Source organism: Anabas testudineus, chromosome 18, assembly GCF_900324465.2.
Source record: "Anabas testudineus chromosome 18, fAnaTes1.2, whole genome shotgun sequence".
Classification (NCBI taxonomy): Eukaryota; Metazoa; Chordata; class Actinopteri; order Anabantiformes; family Anabantidae; genus Anabas; species Anabas testudineus.
Genome location: NC_046627.1, coordinates 3,385,833 through 3,398,631, shown reverse-complemented (window position 1 = coordinate 3,398,631; position 12,799 = coordinate 3,385,833). Strand labels below are relative to the sequence as shown.

The window sequence follows — 12,799 nt, the reverse complement described above, 5'->3', positions numbered from 1 at the left end:
CACTCTCCTCATGGTGTCTTTATACCGACACAGACCCACAGGTAACACTCTGAATCAGTCACTGACCTCACAAACACTAATCAATCAATCAATCAATCCATCAATCAATCAATCAATCAATCAATCAATCAATCAATCAATCAATCAATCAATCAATCAATCAATCAATCAATCTCAGTGTCTCTTGATACATTTTCTACTTTTTCTTTTTAAATTTTTCTGACTGTAGAAAATCACCTGTCTGTTTCCATGGTGATGACCTCACATACCCAGGCTGAACAGGGATTGGATGATGACTATGATGATGTCACCACAGAACATCACTTCTGAACTGGTTCATTGTGATCAATGTGTTCTTCTTCTTCAATGAAGCTAAAATATTTGAGTCGTCAGTAAATAAAAATCAGATTTTAAGTCGTTCATTGAACAGAAACAGTCGAGGTCTGTGTTTGTGCAGTGACTTCTATTGTTTTTCCTTCTTTTCTTAAACAGTTTTCAGCAGTAGATTAATCCACGTTCAGTTTCTAGTATTTCTAGCAGTAGGATGGTGAATGGTGGACTGACACTAAAGAAACCACGGTTTTTAAACATATAAAACGACTGCATCAACTTCCTCTCGTTGGTTTCAGTGAACTATTTCAGCAGGTTCTGCTTTAGCTGATGTTACTGTGAATAAAGTGTAACATGAAGTTTGTTCTGTGAAGACTTCACAGTTCAGTTCCTTGTTTCTGAAAATAACCTCCAGCTAAATCTCCTGCAGAGAGAAAGATGTTTCCAGAGAGGGTCGTCACAGCGTCTCATCAAAACGAGGTTCCACTATAAACACTAGAATAAGTAAATTAATCACATGGTGCCTGTAACATTATTCAGTGATAACCGGCATTGGTTCATGTCCCTGTGGACACGTTCAGACTCTGCTGCATGTTCTTCCAGCTCAGTCACCGTCAGACATCTGTAACACTGGTGTCATAGAAAGAATCTTTAAGACCAGAGAAAGAGAGACACTGTTAACAGAGGTAGAAGACAGAGCAGCGTGATGCAGGACAGTGTTTCATGACAAAGAGGTGACAACCACACACTCACATACACAGAGGAAGAAGGCGGGATTTACTGTCAGCAACAGAAGACTCAACAAGCTGATCACCAATAACTGTGCAGGGGAATGGAGGGAACGTCTCTACACCGTCTGCTGTGTAAGTAGAGAATCAGTGTGTTTGTGTTATTGAAGGACGATTGAAGGACATGATATTAAAATAAAGTCAGTAACAGTAAAGTGTTTCAGGTGAAAACTACAAAAAGCAAAATAATATAAGAAAACAAAGAACAAACACTGAGCTAGGTTCATCGTTCTGTGACAGAAGTGTGTGTTTGGTTAGAGATGACATGTTCTCAATATAACATGACAAAGACTTTGATTATTTCATCATCTACAGTTCATAATATCAGAAAAAGATTCAGAGAAGCAGGAGAAATTCCTGTTGACAAGGGACAAGGTCAAAAACTATTGTCATGTAACGTACTTCTATGACATGACATGACCTGGATCAGCTACACACTGAAAGACAGATGTTTCTGATGGAGGTTGTCTGAGTGTTTACAGCTTAAAACTCTGCACTAAGGCTGACAATTATAATAATAGATGAACTGTCTTATTGTGAACCTTAAAATAACCTGAGAGTAATTTCTCTGTAGTTGTGACCTCGCTGCTCTGCTGCACAACAAACCAAGGTTAGTGAACTTCTCCTTTCACACATTAAGTGTTGATTTTCAACCTTTTCTCTTAAAAATACAATTCTGTTAATCACGATCATGTTCTGTGGGTAAAATTAATCTTTCATTCATGAATGTTCATGTCAATAGAAAGTGGAGCTGGAAACTCCTGGAGCTGGAAAGTGTTCTTTGATTTCCACATCTTGTCTTGGCTTTCACAGTTCTGTCATTTCTAAAATATGTTTTCAGACAGTGGATGTTTCAAGCTGGAAGTCCTCTGACAACTTTTTTTATTCTTAGTTTGCAGACATTAGTTAGCTCCATTTTCACATCCTGAGCCTGTGGTTGTTAATTTTGAGACTTAACCCATTCCAGATCTTTACCTGCCTACAGGTCAATGATGTTTTGAGACTAAACAACAACTTGTAAATACAGTGCACTTAAAATAATTAATTATGTTAATGATTTTTTCCATGGTTTTCCTTTGTGAAGTTTCTTCTTCAGTTCATAAAGTCTCATTCTAGCTACTTTAGCTTAAGTCAGTATTTTGGCTGCTGAATGAGAGACCGTTCCCTGTGGTGAACGCATTAACTGAAGCTGACAGCTGTGTGTTTTCTATTAAACCCGTTCAGCTGAATGTGAACCTGCTCAGGTTTAACAGCAGCTCACTGATGAAAATGTATGATTAAATAACTAAATAGTTAATAAATACACAGATTTGTGCACCACCTCCTAAAATATGTCTACGATTGAACTAATAATGATTTTTAATAACTTGTCATTGTTTATGTGACATTAACATTTCTGATTCATTGTATCTCAGCAGACACTGATCCAGCTTCAGTCTACTCAGCAGTGAAGACAGGAGACATCAGTTATGGACAAATAGTCATCAGAGACACTAAATCAAAGAAAACAGGTACAGCTGATGGTTTTATGTTATAATGTCCCAACACTCGATTCTTCATACCATGGTCACCACCTTAGTTTAATGCTAATATTAGTTAATGAGCAGTAATCACAAAGAACAGTTAGTTTTAGTTTTAGTTTTGCTGATACAACATCAAAATGTTAATGTAAATGAAAATATTAAAATCCTAAATGTTCAACAAAGAGTGGTAGAAAAAACTCCACTGTCCCATGATGATATATAGTATTAATATTATTAACACATGGTTACAGTAATGTAACTGTGTCTCAGTGATGCCAAATACAGAATATTTGTTCTGACTGTTTGACAGTCTATTAAAAACAAAGTCAGTCCTTTGAATGGCTCCAGGTAGTAGAATTACAAACAACATTCACTACTTCAGGAATACTGCAGTATTTTATTATCTGTCCTCGTCAGAAGGTAATAAAGACATCAGAGTCACTGTTAGATAAATAAGCAGAAGATAATGAATCTGTTTCAGAACAAAATGACATTTTAACTCTATATTAAAAATGGTTCAGTGCCTGACAGATGATGGAATGTTTTTTTTAATCACGTTTTAATTTAAATTATAGTTGAATTATCAAATTAGATGATATTTATCTAAGAAATTTTGTTCTTAGATTAAAAATACGTTACGTACATGCTGAAGTGGCTGTCAAACAGGAAACAGGAAGTGATGGGCACCGTGGGTGTATCTGGGAGTGTTATGCTTTCTACACCTCATCAAGTCCAGTTTCATTTATATTAAATCAGTTTTACTGATACAAGGAATCAATCAACATTTAGGCTTTTGTGTAATAATAAGATCTGATGAACAGATGAAGTCAGAGATTCTTGGTTGTGTTTTTTCTGTCTTGAACTGGCCTGAAATAAAAAAAAAAAAAAAAATTCAGCATTTTTTTAAACCGACCTGTTGTTAAACCACAGCTGTGACTTCCTCCTGTTGATTCCAGTGAAATGCAGCCGTGCATATTTCTTATTATTGTGATCGACCTTTGGTTTTAGTAACTGGACAAATGTTTGTCTCGTTTGTACCTTGTGGTAAAATGTGTGAACTTATTTCTATAAAATGAAGCAGCTTTGTGGTTGTTCAGTTTCCTGTTTCAGATAAGCAGCTCGTCGTGCACAGCCGTGTTGTTAAGAGGAAACAAAAAACTGATTCTGAAGAAATGGGCTCCTATTTGTAAAAAACCATTGAATCTATAAGTAATCACAACAATATCATTGTTACTAGCAGTGCAAATACTAGCTAAAAATAACAGTACCGGAAGCTAGTACTAAAACTCATGGATTTACTTTATTTTGCAGACACTGATCCAGCTGTTTACTCTGCAGTGAGGACAGGAGACGTCAATTATGGACAAATAGTCCTCAAACCAAACAGGAGCAGAGGTACAAATCTGAGCAAATTTCAATAAAATCAACAAAAACAAATGCAAATGAATCTAAATTCCTATTCACAACACTGAATAATGAATATTATGTGAAAGCCCGATGACCTCTGAGAGATGAAGGTCACAGTTAGTCCAGCTGTTCAAAAACACTTCCTGTTTGTTACATTAACTGCATGAAAAAAAGTAGAGAGGTGAAACTCAGAGGTCTTATACATCGTTGTCTCACATTGAACTGTGTGTGTGTTTTCAGAGTTTTCAGCAGAACCAGACGTCGTCTACTCGTCACTGAGGTCAAGTTCACAACAGTTCAACTACTGATGTTCAGCTGCTGCTTGTAAATGGACATAAAGGTTCCTCACACAAGAAACATAGAAACAAACACAAAGTCTCATTGTGTGCAGCTACAGAAAAACAAACCGACCAAACAGATTTTATTTTGGTGCCAAATCAGTGAAATGAAAATACTAGTTAAACACTTATCAGCATTTCAGTACATTACAAGTGTTTTGTTTATTCATGTGTGTGTTCAATGTTGTTTAACACAATTGTTAACTTCACTGTTATTTATATTTTATTTGTGTTTTTAGGACCCTGTTTTTGTTGCTGATCTGGTTTCTCCACAGGATCAATACATTTGATCTAGTTGGTTGTTTTTCTCATGTGGTTCTGTGGGTTTTATGAAGTTGGCAAATGGAAAGTTTGACTTGTTTCAGTTTGGTTGTGGCTAACCCATCTACACCTCTCTTCTGTATTGATAACAAAGAACAAACATTCAAAAACCGCAACCACAGACTCAACAGCTTGAACATCATTTGTTGGCTGGAAACATGTGGAACCCTCCACAGAACAGGTTTTAATACAGAGTTTAGAGTCTGAGTTTTGATTCTAAAGACGATTCAGCCTGAAAACATTTTACATACATTTAAACCCAAGATTATTAGAACTTTTAATGAAAACAAACAAACAAAAAAACTTTTAACTTATCACCAACACCCAAAAGAACAAAGATAAAATATTTATGTTTAATGTCTGAACTGATTGAAAGAGAAAAAGGGGAAAGAGGACGAGAATGTGCAGCAACATGTTCATTTAAGGTTGGAAGATGTCATCAGTAGTAACAATACCTCAGTAAAGAAAACAAAAAAATAAATAAATAAAAGACCTGCATTCAAAGTTTTACTTATAATTTTATAATGATTATTTCATTAAGTTAAACAAAAATATGCAGATAAATATGAATTAGTTGATGTTTCTAACTGAAAGTATAAATATGCAAAAGTAAAAGACAAAGGTCAAAGACCTGCTACCTCATGACTTGCTGTGTAGTGAGCACCTGATTCAGGCACTCATTTCCTTCTTCAACCATTGTTTGTTAAAAGATGTGTTTTTAGAGTTATTGACCTGCTGAATGCCTGCTCTACTTTTTGTTGAGCCCCGGGGTGAGCACAGATGGATTCTACCCTGTGCAACTAAGAATTCACAGCTCCATTAGTGATAGTTCTGGTCCAGAGGAAACAAATCAGGCCTAACTTTCAACCTCGTTGAGTTAACCTTCTGGTATATCCACATGGTCTTGGTCTATTGGTCCATTGGTCTATTCATATACTGTAAATTAACGAGCAAACAACAAATGAAGAATGGACAAATGTTTTAGGAATGATTATAAATACCTGGATTGTAGTATAATTCAAAGTGGAAAGTGTTTCCTGTAATCAGTATCGCACATATTTAAAATCTAATTTAAAAAATTAGTTATTTAGCCTATAAAATAACTCAAAATGTTTTTTTTTTTCTTTATACTTGTAATCTTTTCCTTGTCTTCATTTATACAAATACATACACCGAACAGTAACACCACCAAGTGGTGTGATGCAGTTAATGCACATTGGGGAATATGGGGAAAATGTCGTGCTGACAATGATCAACTGCAAGAACAGACAGTCTATCGTGGCCTTTTGCACAAAGGCTGCATACCCACAAACCCATGTTAGCCCCCTACGGTTGATTGGTTCATAAAAATATCGTAGTATCTAAACTTTTTCATTTCTTCATGCAAATAAAACTTCAGGTCATGGTTTCATCTCATGTTTTTAGCCAATGAACCGTTTTCAAGATAATTACTTGAAGCTTCAAAAAGCTCTGTTTTTCCATCTTTAACTAACTGTGTTGTCCTGAAAAGTTGTTGGTTCAATTAGAATACACAAACAAGGGAACAACAGTATCTTGTAATAATAGTAAAAGCAATTAAAAGTCTCAAAACAAAAACTGATTCAGAGGTCAAATCAGAACTAGACAAACTTGCCAATTACTCATAGTCTCTTGTTGCATCTTCTCTACAGCCAGAAGTCTTCTGTGTGGTCATTTTCTATTTAACACATGACACAGTGCCATGTGCTGGCAGATCTGTGCTCTTCTCTGTAGGACTGAAATACAATACACACTTTGCTTTCTGTGTTTCTGGACTGTGAAGGCAACAATTCATGCTAAAGTCAAAATAATTCTAATAGCATATGTTTGTGACAGCTTAAAATACATGACAATGCAAACAAATATGTATATTTTAATTCACATTAGTTCTTTACTCTTGTATATTCATTTAGACATTTTTATATGTATAAATCAGATATTAAGCGTGTGACATGTAACATGAAGCTTGTGAAGCTTAAAGTTCACGTGAAGAGGTGAACCATGTGGATGAGAAGACTGTAACCCTCCTCACCTTATTCATGAAATGTTTCCATGCAGCAGAATGTATTAAGTAGGATGTTTATCTCACACTCTCAGTCTCATGTTCAACATCTTGCTGAAACATAAAAAATGTCATTTGGATTATTTCACAGAAAAAGAAAACTAGAAACCTGAAAATCTATCATCTTGTCTCCACTGGATTATGGAGATGTACTGTTACCGAAATCCTGTACATTCATGTTGCAGCTACTACTATTAAACCTCTGCTTTTCAATACAGTGCCATCCAGTTCGTTATTAAATGTTGACGTCCATAACATCCCAGGAGAGACTGGCTTTAAAAGTTATTCATAATAACCCACTGAACTAGATTATTAGTGTTCTGAACTGCTTTATTAGTGTTTAGCTTGTTGTTTAGTGTCTGACTCATACTTTTACTGTTTTAACTCAGCGGGAAACAGTTATTTTTAAAGAAAAAAGCCTCTATCCACTGCCTGCTTAGCAGAGGGGATTGGTAACCATAAACAATGTGGAACTGTGTCAACCCTATAGCGGTGAATGGGAGAGAATTAAGAGCATGTTCAGCTCAGACCATATTTCTCGACCAGAAGGCTGACTCACAAAAGCACAGAAGTCGGAGGCTTCTTTAAATTGTATGAGTGATGGGGTTAATGTCTGCCTGGCCATTGCTGGATTTGGGGCGTGTAAGACAGGAACATGTTAAAGCAGTTGAAAAACACAGACCACAAGGCTTAGCAGGATCTTAGCCACTAGGCAGTTCTGAAGTACTTGTTTCTTCACCACTAGACACTTGGATCAGTGGAGCCCCGTCCCCATTCTGATGTCCGGGGCATCCACCTTTACAATAAATTGGCAGTCTGGATCAGGCAGAGTCACGTGGCCCTGGTGGAGGTCAGCTGGTGCGTGATACTGGTGATGATGCTGTAACTCCTGAAACACCTGTAAAAGTTTGCAAAGCCCAGTAATGGTTGCAAGGCTTTGCGGTTCTCCGGGGGTCCCATGTGGCATCCACCTTGGCAGTGTCCATCTTGATTTCTCCTGCTGAGAAAACAAACCCAAGGAAAGACACTGTCTACTGAGGTAAAACAATAAAAGTATGGGCCGGACACTAAACAACAAGCTAAACACTCATTAAAGCAGTTCAGTACACTAATAATCTAGTTTAGTGGGTTATTATGAATAACTTTTAAAGCCAGTCTCTCCTGGGAGCTCATGGGATGGTTATGGACGTCAACATTTAATAATGAACTGGATGGCACTGTATTGAAAAGCAGGGATTTAGTAGTAGTAGCTGCAACATGAACGTACAGGATTTTGGAAACAGTACATCTCCAACTGATCAGGTATATGATGTTGAGCACATTTGAGCACACAGAATGACACACAATACCAGTCATTTCATCCACAATCCACTGAAATGACTCACTTCTTCTCAATATTGCTACAATTCAGTGGCCCTTATATATTTTACTTCAGTACATTTATTTGACAAATTACCAAACTTTGTCTAAGGTAAATCTAGGGACAGGTACAACTGGATGTTTATGTGTTTTCTTTTTTATCAAAACATGAAAGAATAAGTAATGTATGGATCATTTGGAATTTGAGCCCAAAAAGAATAATATAAGCGAGGAGAATTTTCTTCTGTCTCAATGGGGTGCAGCACAAATGGGAGTTGTTTCTCTCTGTTTCATGTTTGTTGTGAAATGACACTTTCTGTCTTTCCTTCTTTTTGAAACGATGTTTAGACTACATTACAAAGTGCTGTTGAAAGCTCCCAAACCTGTTTAATTTTTTCTGTGAAACATACCAATGTGGTTACTGAACGCACAGTCTCTGTTCAACTTGGCAAGAAGTCACAGCCTGAGGCAAGAGCAGGAAATCAAACAGAACTTTCTGCTTTTTTATAAGATCAGAGAAAAAATAAACACTTTGGCTTTAGTCAGTCTGATTAACAAATGACAAGAGCATTATTTTTTATCTTTCTATCTCCAGCTTTGTCATTTAGTTGAACAGCACAACAGTCTTGAGATTAGCATAATTAAAATGAATGATATGATAAAAACTCTCTCTGGGTGACTGCTAGCTTAGCATTAGCATCTGGTGTCGTATAAACCGCTGTCAACACCTCAACAGAAAATTCATGTGGCAGATCACAAGGTGTGCATTGGCGTTGCTTGGTAACAGCTGTATTGTGGTTTCTCTGGAACTGGTTCATGACGTTTCCAAGTGAGATCAAATATGCATCAACAGGATAAACTGCCTGACTCTGCGCATGTACATGTACATGCACTCCTAGACTACAGACAAGAAACCAAACATGAATCCAACAAATTATTTAAAATATTGTAACGACTGGCAGGTTACCACCTGTTATTGGGTGTTTTGAACTTTTGGTTAAGCTAGACTAGCCTAACTGGAAAGCTTAGCCATCGACCAGCAGGGAGCTGACTGTCAGGTGGTACACTTAACAGCTGTACAGTGGAAGTGAATTCGCTCTTGTCCCGTACACCTGATGACCTCACCAACTGTGGACACTAGGCAGGTGCAAATGAAGACAATAGTTGCTCTTGTTTTTTTTACTGTTTATTTAGAATCAATTACAATTGCATCCAACTTGAACAGAGCTTGACACCACAAGGTGACTAACCCTCCCACCCTCATGGTGCTGGCCAACCCAACCCATTACCTAACATTTTTAATAAAATAAAACACACACACACACACACACATATATATATATATATATATATATATATATATATATATATATATATATATATATATATATATATATATATATATATATATATATATATCTAGGAAGGAGTGACTCATCCTTAATGTTTCACAAAAATGACAGCAAGAGCAATAGTTAAGAGTCCAGCTATGATGAGTCCAAGATGTCCTCTGCTATTTCCTCCACTCTCAGTGTTTCCAGCTGCGTCACCTGTAGATGAGAAGCAGCAGTGAGTCAGCAGGTGTCAGGTAGGTGATGAGTGAAGAACACAACAGAATCCATTTCCTCTTCAAACTCCTGTCAGACATTATCTACTGCACTTTGATCCCATCACTCATACCAGCTGTTTTCTACAAAGTCTCATCAACACCAACATCTGATCTGTGATGTTTCACTCTCACATCAACAACCAGGAAGCAGCTTCAACTCTGATCCACAGTCCTATTTCCTGAAAATCTTGTTAAAGAATATTTTGTACAAACTAAATAATGTAATTAATTAATGAATGCAGACTGTGTGTGGTGCTAAAGATTATTACAAATTAGCTTATTTTATATTTATATAATTGAATTAAAGTAAAGATAGACACAACTGATTCTAAGAATCAAAAGCCTAAAACGAAGCAGTGTTGCTTCTTTCATGCTTCATATTTTAAACTGCTCCTGACCCTTGTCTATTGTGAATGACCTGTTGTATCTGTCACAAGGCAACAAACACACACATATTAAAATCCACAAACTCACCTTTGGGGGAAACTGTCAGCTTGATGACACCTTTGACCTCAAAGAGACCTCTCTTATTGCGTCCTGTGCCTTCTACTGTAACATGACACTCATATGTTCCACTGTCAGTAACGCTGACATTGTGCAGAGTTACTGTTAAGCTTTCATCGTTAATCTCTGTGATGTTCACTCGATCTTGAAATTGTGGATGGTGGTATTTGTCATATGGACGACCACCTCTGTAGAAGAAAACATAGTCATCTGACTGCAGATCAGGTTTTATCCACACCAACATCAGGAGTTTGTCATCTTTAGAAAACCGACATTGAAGAGTGACGTCATCTCCAGCTGTTAAATTCATATCTTGTTCTGAAGAAAAACAGAAAGAAACAAATGCTGAGAAATCAAAAGCCAGAAATAAAATTGTTAAAACAAGACTAGGTCCTTATTATAGACTTTTTTTTTTTTGTAAAGAATTAATTAATTTATATTCAGATGAAAACTGATACTTGATTAATTGTTGTTGCATCTACATCCACATGAGGATCTGGTTTATGTAATCACACACTCATTCTTCAAAGTCTGTGTTTATTAAAACGTCACACCGGTCCATGACGCAGACTGTAGGTAATGACGCAGGTTTCTAGAAGCCAGAATGGCTAAAATCTCCCTTTAAATCTGAGGCACAGAAGAAGGAGCCACAGTACGATCTGTATATAATGTGACGACCGGCAGAACGTCAGGGTCCCAAACTTAATTCCAGCTAATTAGAGGAAAAGTGGCGACAGACAAGATGTACTTTGGTGAAAAAGGACGATACACAGAACAATCCAGAACCCACTTGCATGTATGAGTCATTTCCCTGTTTGTCCCCTGTCCTTTTAAAAAACACCAAAGTTTGTACAGATTGTCTCAATAACATATTGTCCCTCAACACAACGATAAGTCAACACAACACACAGAACAACTGATGTAAGAACAGAGGAACTTAATGAATTATAAGAACTAAAGAATTATCGCGTCACTTCAATAAATGTATCGCTCGATCTTCGATCGTCTATCTTTTGATTTTTGTATAATAAAGATATTCTGAGTCAGCTTACCATCATCAGCGGATCCAGTTATAAAAAGTAGTCCAAACAGGACAAATAATTTAAAAAAGAAGGCTTTAGGTTTCAATTTATCCATGTTGTATGAGAAAACAACTGTTGGTGTAGCCATGTTGGGCTGTGAGCACTAAGCGTAAGGTGTTGTGGGAGTTTAATGCGTCACATCATCACCACTCCTACTAGGAGGCAGATAGTCGCATTGTTTAGATGTGTTAAATAAATGGTTTGATGGAAGAATTCTCAAACAACAGAGGGAGGAATTCAAAATCAAAATAACCTGTAGGGTCCAGGAATCACCTCATGCTACCAGTGGTGACACTGACCCTAGACCAGTCCTTTTCAAATAGCCCAGCTATAGCGATTTCGGGGGAGGGGAGGGGGGGGGGGGGGGGGGGGGGGCTTTGGTGGCTTCATTTAATTATAATTCTATAATATATTAAATGTTAAACTGAGAATTAATTATTTTGCATATTTTTTGTCACTTTTAATGCAGTTTTCTCATAAACTGTTTGAATGTATTACTTACTGGATCCTTCATTAATAAGCTGAGCAGTTACATCATTTTTATTAAGTATTTAAAATAGTTACTAGATAATACTTACTTATCACATTTGTAACACATTTGCAGTAATAGTAGACCAGTAGCTTTCACAGCCTTTTTTATGGACTTTTAACACAAGATAGCGCTGTGTTACTTTGAAAATAAATAAATCTGCACAATGAGTAAAAATCATTTGTGGCAGTTTGGGTTATTATTAAAATACTAAACAGATGAACATGAACAATTATACTAGAATCAGTGGCTTAATATATTCTGAACAAAATACATCCCACTGAGCTCTGTGTCACTTTAATGAAGGAATATCAGTTTATTTATTTAAATAATCACATACTTTCATTCAACTTATTAATGTTTCCATCCCAACATGGAGGACAGACTCAAACACACTTATCACAGTTATTATACATAATTGTACTTACCAATTTTTTATTCTTCAATTCTGCATGCTGCCTTTTGGATCTGTCCTTTGATTAATGTTGATTTTCTTCTTTTGATGAAATTTCCATCTTCAGGCCACTGATTGGCCAGGAAAACAGTGCCAGCTATCTCTCTGGAGCTGGACCCTCTCCCACTCTCACTCCAACGAGGGTCACTGATATCAGATCAACAGGATGATGAAGTCAGTACTTTAATCATGTCTCTCTTCTCGGTTAAGTAAATTGCTTCAGTTTCATCTTAGAGTGGGCTGGTGGATGCCTGCACCGCTCCTTTCACATATCCTGTGCACATGTTGCTCCTCCTCCCTGCTCTGCAAAAAAGCACCTTTTTATTATGATGTTATTTATTAAAACTTTGTTTCCTTAACATTTTTCCAGCTTGCCTTAACAAATCTGTCCATTTTAAGTTTAATCGTCCACATCGCTGTCTTTATTACAAACATTTTGTTTTATTCGAACCTTGCTCACATTTTGTCATCTACC

At 36.7% G+C, this 12,799-nt stretch overlaps 1 long non-coding RNA gene across 1 annotated transcript; it reads left to right on the top strand.

Annotated features, from left to right (window-relative positions):
- On the top strand, positions 1-689 carry LOC117153100. The gene is made up of 2 exons (XR_004463538.1): positions 1-41; positions 230-689. It is a non-coding gene; the product is annotated as an uncharacterized LOC117153100 (long non-coding RNA).
- The last annotated feature ends 12,110 nt before the right edge of the window (positions 690-12,799 follow it).